This window comes from Rhinopithecus roxellana, chromosome 3 (assembly GCF_007565055.1).
Source record: "Rhinopithecus roxellana isolate Shanxi Qingling chromosome 3, ASM756505v1, whole genome shotgun sequence".
Taxonomy (NCBI): Eukaryota; Metazoa; Chordata; class Mammalia; order Primates; family Cercopithecidae; genus Rhinopithecus; species Rhinopithecus roxellana.
This window is the reverse complement of record NC_044551.1, coordinates 1554617-1563910: the sequence shown is the minus strand read 5'-3', so window position 1 is coordinate 1563910 and position 9294 is coordinate 1554617. Positions and strand designations below refer to the sequence as shown.

The 9294-nt window shown below is 42.9% G+C and overlaps 2 pseudogenes; one reads left to right on the top strand and one right to left on the bottom strand.

Moving 5' to 3' along the window:
* Positions 1–328: 328 nt before the first annotated feature.
* Positions 329–776, top strand: LOC104662283 (annotated as a pseudogene).
* Positions 777–1253: 477 nt separating this feature from the next.
* On the bottom strand, positions 1254–3793 carry LOC115896475 (annotated as a pseudogene).
* Between the last annotated feature and the right edge of the window lie 5501 nt (positions 3794–9294).

Sequence of the window (9294 nt, the reverse complement as noted above, 5' to 3'; positions counted from 1 at the left end):
TGCTCTGTGCATGGAATAAAACACTCAAAAGTAGATGTAAGACACTTACAGCACAAGCACCAGAAGAAAAAGCTGAATTGGACTTCAACAAAGTGAAAAACTTTTATACATTGTTGAGACTCAAAAACCTATACCCCAAAGTATGGCTCTTTGACCTGCTGAACTGAGCAAGAAGGCTCAAGGTCTCTCTGACCTTCCCCCTGCCTCCTGCCTCTCAATCCTTTGTCTCTCCCTAAGCTCAGGATAAAGTTCTCTAAGTTCTCAAATCTGCCTAAAGCCTGGACTCACGAAGGAAGACAGCAATTGCTCTTTCATCCAGGCCGCCAACATGCCATCCAGACTGAGAAAGACCCAGCAACTTCAGGGCCATGTGAGCCACGGCCACGGCCACACAGGGAAGCACCAGAAGCACCCCAGAGACCATGGTAATGCTGGTGGTCTGCATCACCACAGGCTCAGCTTGGACAAATACCAGCCAGGCTACTTTGGGAAAGTTGGTATGCGGCATTACCACTTAAAGAGGAACCAGAGCTTCTGCCCACCTGTCAACCTTGACAAACTGTGGACATTGGTCAGTGAGCAGACACGGGTGAATGCTGCTAAAAACGAGACTGAGGCTGCTCCCAATCATTGTTGTGGTGCAATTGGGCTACTGCAAAGTTCTGGGAAAGGAAAAGTTCGCAAAGCAGCCTGTCACCGTGAAGGCCAAATTCTTCAGCAGAAGAGCTGAGGAGAAGATTTAAGGGAGTCGGGGGTCCTGTGTCCTGGTGGCTTGAAGCCACATGGAGGGAGGTTCATTAAATGCTAACTACTTTTTAATAAAAAAGAAGAAGAAAGTAATTACTTCTGGTCGCTTCCTTGGGTTTTCATTAACTGAACTCATATCGCAGAAAGACTGAAATCTGTTAACACACCTGGACAGACTTTTGTCACAAACCATTGTCGGCTCTGTGGGTTCAGCAGACTTTGTCCTTCAAACAGACTTTGTTCTTCAAGCCTATTGAATTCCCCTAAAAATCCGTTACTATCCCCGCTAAAATTATCCACGATTCTTTGTCTCCCTTCCCCACTAAGAAGAAGAAATGTAACTATCTGTGCCCCATTGTGGGGTTGGGCAATCATTCTATGGTTTTTTCCCATGCAGACTAATAAGTTTGCATATCATTTTCCCCTATTAATCTGCCTTTTTTCAGGTGATTTTTCAGCAGACCTTCAGAGGACAAAGGGGAAATTTTCCCTTGGCCCCTGTAGCATCAAAGGATACTACCAAGAGACTGAAAAGACAGTTCACAGAACAGAGAAAATATTCACCAAATCACACATCTGATAAGGGTCTAATATCCAGAATATATAAAGGACGCTTACAACTAAAAACCAAACAATTCCATTTTAAATGTGCAGGTGGAGGCTGGACGTGGTGGCTCACAACTGTAATCCTCAGCCTTGGGAGGCTGAGGTGGGCGGATGACTTGAGGTCAGGAGTTCAAGACCAGCCTGGCCAACATGGTAAAACGCTGTCTCTACTAAAAATACAAAAATTAGCCAGGCATGGTGGCATACGTCTGTAATCACAGCTACTTGGGAGGCTTAGGGAGGAGAATTGCTTGAACCTGGGAGGTGGAGGTTGCAGTGAGCCAGGATCATGCCACTGCACTCCAGCCTAGGTGACAGAGTGAGGTGCCATTTTTTTAAAAAGTAAGTAAAATATGCAGCTGGGTGTGGTGGCTCATACCTGCAATCCCAGCATTTTGAGAGGCTGAGGCAGGAGGATTGTTGAGGCCAGAAGTTCAAGACAGGCCTGGGCAACAGAGTTAGACCCTATCTCTACAAAAAATTTAAAAATTAGCTGTGCATGGTGGCATTCACTTATAGCCCTACCGACTTGGGAGGCTGAGGTGGGAGGATCGCTTGAGCCCAGGAGGTTGAGGCTGCAGTGAGCTATGATCATACCACTACACTCCAACCTGGGTGACAGAGCCCTGTCTCAAAAAACTAAAAATAAATAAAAATGGACAAAGGGCTTGAAGAGACTTTTCTCCAAAGAAAAAGTGTATACAGTGGCCAAAAAGCACATGATAAGACGCTCAACATCATGGGTCAGGAGGGAAATATAACTTAGAACCACAGTGAGATACCACTTCATGCCCACTAGGGTGACTATAATTAAAAACAATACCAGAAAATAATAAGTGTAGTGAGGATGCAGAAAAATTGGAACCCTCATATACTGCTGGTGGAAATGTAAAATTATGTAGCTGCTGTGGAAAATTGTTGATTGTTCTTCAATAAGTTAAACACAGATTACCATATGACCTAGCAATTCCTCTCAAGTATATAACCCTGAAAATTTAAAACAGATGGTCAAACAAAAACATATACACAAATGCTCATAGCAACATTATTCACAATAGCTAAAAGATAGAAACAACCCAAATGTCCCTCAACTGATGAATGCATAAGCAAAATGTGGTATATCCATACAATGGAATATTATTTGGCCACAAAAAGAATAGTACTGATACATGCTACAACATGGATGAAACTTGCAAACATCCTGAATGAAAGAAGTTAGACACAAATGCCACATATTGTATGGTTTCATTTTTATGAAATATCCAGAATAGGCAAATCTAGAGACACAAAGCAAATTAGTGCCTTGAGCTGGAGGAAGGGAGGAATAGGAAGTGCTGCTTAATGAATATGGGACTTTCTTTTGGGGTGATGAACAGATTCTAGAACTAGATAATGGTGATGTTTGCACGACATTGTGAATGTGTTAAACCCCACTGAACTGTATACTTCAAAATGGTTAAAATGACCAAGTGTGGCAGCTCACGCCTGTAATCCCATCTCTACAAAAAATAAAAGAAAATAAAAATTAAAAAGATTGAGAGGCTGAGGCAGGAGAGTCACTTGAACCCGGGAGGCAGAGGTTGCAGTGAGCCGAGATTGTGCCACTGCACTCCACCCTGAGTGACAGAGCAAGACCCTGTCTCAAAGAAAAAAAAAGAACTTAATAAGATGGTTAAAATGGTAAATTGTATGTGTACTGTGCCACAATTTCTTTTTAAGATTTTTTTTTTATAAAAGTTTATTCTTAAATGTACAACAGCTCCAAGACAACACTTGATTCCAGCTTTAGGTGGCAAAAGATGTTATGGCAGGGAATATAGACATTTAAATAAGGATGAAATGAAGGGTCACCATCTCCTCAGGCACAAGAAACAGCTTACTTTTTGCCGGATTTCTTTTTTTTTTTTTATTTTGAGATATTGTTTTTATTTTAGAAATTGCTTTCTTGTTTTTGTTTTTAAATTTATATATATATATATTTTTTTTTTATTATACTTTAAGTTCTAGGGTACATGTGCATAACGTGCAGGTTTGTTACATATGTATACTTGTGCCATGTTGGTGTGCTGCACCCATCAACTCGTCAGCACCCATCAGGTCATCATTTATATCATGTATAACTCCCCAATGCAATTCCTCCCCCCTCCCCCTCCCCATGATAGGCCCCAGTGTGTGATGTTCCCCTTCCCGAGTCCAAGTTTCCTCATTGTTCAGTTCCCACCTATGAGTGAGAACATGGCCAGATTTCTTAATTCCACCTATGGCCAAGGGCCCCTTCCCCATGGCCTTTGCTTTTGGCTCCTCGAGTTTCTTCTGCTCCTCTTTCTGTTTCTGCTTGAAAGCCTTATCTTCCTCGTCCATCTCCTTGGCCTGCTTCTTAGGCTGTTTCAGTGGCTTCTTCTTGCCACCTTCGCGGCCGGACATGGCGCCTGCCGCCCCTTCCCCCTGTGCCACAATTTAAAACAAAAAAAAATGAATGCAAGGAGCCTGCGAGGAGATATTTGGTAGGCAGAATTGTGGAGACTGGGAGTGAGAAGAGTCAGTCAGTGGTATCCACCAAGTTTCTGACAATAACAACACACGGGTGGCGATGCTATTTATCAAAATGGGAAATTCCAAAGGTAGAAATGGAAAGACCTAGAGTTCCTTTGGGGGCATGTTGTGACTGAATTGCCCGAGAAGCATCTTAGCAGAATTTCAGGAGGCAGTCGGCTACCTGCTATGTCTTCCTCATGCTTGTGACCTCATATTTCCAGATGGCTGCTACGTTTCTAGGCTTCCTGTCCCTGTGCCATCAGAAAAGAAGGTGTGAGGGAGGAGTGCAGGAGGGCAAGAGAAAATGTCTTCCCAGAAACTCAGCGTATGTCTCAGTGGTCAGGTGAGTGTCCCCTGGCCACTCTTTGCTGCAGGGAATGGGGTGGGGGAGTAATTTTACTCAGCACCATCCAAGGTAAATAAAGCTGGACACTAAAGTGGTAAGGACAGCTTTTAGCCCATGCTATTACAATTGTAGTAGGGAAGAGGGTCCAGTGTGAACTGAACTCAACTCTGATTTGCACAGAAGTGAGTGGGTATTTTAAAGGGAGAATGGGCCTGGTGCTGTGGTTCACACCAGTAATCCCAGCACTTTGGGAGGTGCAGGCAGGAGGTGTTGAGACCTTGTCACTACAAAAAAAAAATTATCCAGGTGTGATGGCACATGGCTGTGGGCAACAAAACGAGACCCTGTCTTGATAAAAAATAAAGGGAGAGTGAGGCAGCAGGGAGGGGCTGAGTGGGGCTCAGTAGAATTAGGGTGAAAAATTACAAGGGTTGGTCACTGTAAATGCCCACGAGGCAGCTACATCTGCCACCTGGCATTTATCACAGTTAGGATTCCACACAGGCTGGGAGACAGAGGCACCTTCCTTCCTGATGATTATCATTGTAAAGGGATTACCTTCACATGCTTGAGGAAGACACCCCTAAGTTGTAGGTGATACCTAGACATCTCAAAGGGGACAGCGAGAGGATCCTCAATTGTAAGCCCTTTGTAGTAAATGCTCTGAAAGTGGTGGGGCTTATCCTCAGGGGTTGGCTAAAAACAAATAGTGAATTCTCCTCGAAGCCTTTTCTTTTCTCAGGCAGGTACTTTAAGGGGGCCTAGGGTCATCCTAGGGATGCAGCCTGGAGCTGTTAGAATGACCCTAGTGTCTGGTCAAGTCTTTTAGTATGAAGGGTATGTTCCATTCTCCATAATGGGATTATTACGCATTATATGCCTGTATCAAAATATCTCATGTACTCCATAATATATGCACCAAGGTAAGTGCATAAGTATATGCACCTACTATGCATTAAACATAAAAATACATCTTGCAGTCAAAGATTTTTAAAAAAATACATGGGCCGGGCGTGGTGGCTCATGCCTGTAATCCCAGCACTTTGAGAGGCCAAAGCCGGCGGATCACAAGACCATCGTGATCCAGAAGCCAGGAGATCAAGACTATCCTGGCTAACACAGTCAAACCCCATCTCTACAAAATACAAAAACAAAATTAGCTGGGCATGGTGGCGGGTGCCTGTAATTCCAGCTACTTGGGAGGCTGAGGCGGGAGAATGGCGTGAACCCAGGAGGTGGAGCTTGCAGTGAGCCGAGATCGCTCCACTGCACTCCAGCCTGGGCGGCAGAGCAAGACTCTAAAAAATACATATTATATATATATATTTATGTATAATTATTTATATATGATATATATTTACATATATTATACATATTATTTATATATAACATATATTATTTGTGTATATATATAACTCTCTACCTATATTATAGTCCCTATAAATATATGTATGTGTGTGTGTATATATAGAGAGAGAGAGACAGAGCGTGTGTGTGTGAGTTTTCCAGGGGCAGTGGTTTACACCTGTAATCCCAGCACTTTGGGAGGCTGAAGTGGACAGATTGCTTTGAGCTCAGGAGTTTGAGACCAACCTGGGCAACATGGTGAAACCCTATCTCTCAAAAAAATATAAAAATTAGCTGGGTGTTGGTGGCTCAAGCCTGTATTCCCAGCTTCTCAGGAGACTGAGGCTGGAGGACCACTTGAGCCTGGGAAGTGGAGGTTGCAGTGAGCTGAAATTGAGCATCTGTATTCCAGCCTAGATGACAGAGTAAGACCCTGTCTCAAATATATTTTATATATATATATATATATATATATACATGCATATATATGGAGGGTAAAGGGTGGAAATCATTTGTGCCAAGAGTCTGTCATTCTTATAGGCCAAGGCTGAGGCCTAACCAAGAAGAGGGCTCAGAGGGGCCTGGCTAGAGTTTGGCCAGGGAGAGGATTTTTGTCAGGTTGTGCCACTCCTAAACAAAACTGTTTCTGCTTTGTGAAGAAGAAGCTGGAATGGATATCAGAGAGGCAAATATCAGCGTCTTTCTTACCATGTAATTCATGTTGTGAACAATTTCAGCAGAAATTGGACAGGAAGTCTTGAAAATAATATCAGGTGGAGATTGAATATCTTCTTGTCTGAGGCTGAGTGATTTCAATTCCTTTCATCTTTCCTCGTTATTCGTTCATATTTGTCAAAAATGTAGTCATTTCAATAACTTTTCCCCAAGTCACTTTGATTTTCCAACATCCCCTGTGAGCTCAGATTTGGAGTCACCTTTCTTGTAAAGGAAGGATAGTAAGGTATGTGTGTAAGGTTCTGTAAGGTATGTGTGTTGGTGCTATGCTCTAGGAAAGCAAAGTGAAATAACCACACAGGTGAGAGACTGAGAAAGACAAGAAACACCTGAGTAATGTAGTCCCTTTAAAATCATCAGGCCCAGCAAAGCATAGGAATGAGGCATCAGTCATGCGCCACTTCCCCACCTCCAGCTGAATAATCGTCTCTTGAAACCGCCTGCCGTATGGACTCTAATCTGAGTGTCGCCACCCAGCAATGCCATACTCTGAACACCATAACTCGTACCCTATAGTTTAACAATGTATATAGCCAATACTAATGAATGTTATTTCCGGGAACCAATGAAAATTCTGAAAAACAACGTTTGTAATCACCTCCTCTCCTGATTTGTCCTTTTTTCTTTAAAAACTCATGCCTGCCCTTTGTTCTCTGGAGCACTCCCCCAAAGCAACTTGGAAGAGTTTCTCAGTCTGCAATCCCCACCCTTGGCCCAAATAAACTCTCTACTGTTAGGCAGGAATCTAGACCCAACATGGCGGCGTTACCCGGCATAGCAGGCCTTTTGTTAAAGACTTCCTTCACCCTTGTAGACACCCACAGACTTACATGCCTCAGAGTTCTGGTTGGGCAACCACACTCCCCCATGACCCGCAGCTCACCTGCATTTCACAAGTTCGTAAACAGCAGTTTCAGTTAAACAGCTTCCAAAGACCCCTTCCTCGTGACATTGCAGTTTCAAGACCCCCCAGGACTTGTTTTGCACAGCCAACTTCCCCATCACTCAAGCTATAAAAGGTCCCTACCCTCCTCCCTCAGCGCGACTTCCTCGGCCCGCACCTTTGGACCGAGGAACCTCGCCGGCGAGTCCTAATAAAGGCTATTCTCACTGCCATTTGCCTTGTGTCTTCGTTCCCGGTTCGGCTCCAGCCTCAGTTTACCTTTACATCTACCTATGTTAATTTTCCTTAATTTCTTTCTTTAGGTCAATGCTGTGTTCTGACAAAGATTCTTTGCTTGAAGAAATGTTAGGCTCCTAAACCTTTTAGAACCTATCAGTGCACTTCCTTGGAAAACCCAGTTTTAGCAAAAAGCCAAGCTAAGTCAGTTTTACAAGGATCCCCGCCAACATCCACCCTTGATATCTGATCAGGTTCCTCATCCTCCACCATCCCCCAGGTGAGGTCTGATCACCCTGGCCTGTCTTCAGCAAGAATCCTGTTAGGCCTGTCTAGTCAGAATCCTCCTTATGCCTGATGTTCCTCCTTAGTAGTTTTCCATGCACTGGTCCCCACCCTCCTCCTTGGCTATAAATTTCCACTTGCTCATGCTGTATTCAGAATTGAACTCAATCTTTCTCCCCCACTCCAAAACCTCATTGCAGTGGTCACTATACCTATAGCCAGGGCCTCAGTAAAGTCTTCCTTACTGTGCTTTAATAAGAAGGATTGAATAATCCTTTCTTTAGCAGTTCCTAACTTTTGTTTGACACATAGGATATTAATAGCATGTAGAACCAGGAAGGTTTCAGTTACCCATGACTTGGTGATAATAACATTCTTATTCTATCCCAGCTAGAATTTTCATTGTTTGGCCTCTGCTCAAAGATGGGAACATTTAAGGAATAAAACAACCTTTCAGCTCTTCATGTGTAAGCCTAACCTAAACCAAATTTAGTTTTCAGTTATGAAAAACATGCCATTTAAAAAATGTCAACCAACACAAAATGACTGAATTTTTACACTTCACTTTTAAAATGTGAACACCCTTAGAAACATCAGGATTGCTATTCCAGGCACACACACACAGAGGAGTGTTTATTTCACAAAGGCGAGTGTTGACTACTAGAAATAAGTCATATATTTGAGAAGCATTAGGGCAAGTAGTGTCTCAAGAGGCCAGTGTTTAATGTTGGCTTTGTGACTAAAAGAAAATATCCCTTTCTCATCTACACCCCAAGGCTCTGTTGCCTCATTTATAAAACAACAATTCCTCTAGGTAATTCTACTTGTGAGCATTAAATTCCACTCTGTATTTTTTCTCTTTGCTGTTTTAAGGAAGTAAAATTTAGAAATTAAAAATTGAAAAGGCAGATTGCGATATGGCGCACTGGAAAGAGCCCAGCTTTTGGAGTCAGGACATTGGGACACTGCAGCTCTCATCCTGCAGCTCCTAATAGATCTGCTGTGTCAGTCTGGGCAAGTCCCTCCATGCTTCTGAATTTCTGTTTCCTTTTCTGTAAAGAAAAGGTCTGGGGAATGGCGGTGGAGTGGGGCAGGCAGGATAGGCTTTGAATGGCTGATCCCCAAGATCCCTTCAAGCTTGAATATTCTGTGACTTTTATTACATAAGCCAAGGTGTTGTATAGATGTAGTGGGAAGTCATGCTTCCAGCTGCAAGTAACAAAAAAACTGACTTACTATGGCTTCATTTACTTTTTTTCATAATCAAAAGATTCAGAGATAGGAAGTCCATTGGTTAAGTGGCTCAACAATGTCAGGGATAGCATCTTTTTTTTCTTCTTTTAAAAATAGCTTTAAAGAGGTATACTTGATATGGAATAAATGCCACATAAAGTGAGCAATTTGATAACTTGACATTTTTATATGCCCATAAAACCAACCCAGCAATCAAGATAGTGAACATGTCCATCACCCCCAAAACTTTCTTGCTTCCCCTTTATAATCTCTCTCTCCTATCTCTTCCTGTACTCCTCAGGTGACCATGGACCTGCTTTCTGTCACTGTAGCCTGATTC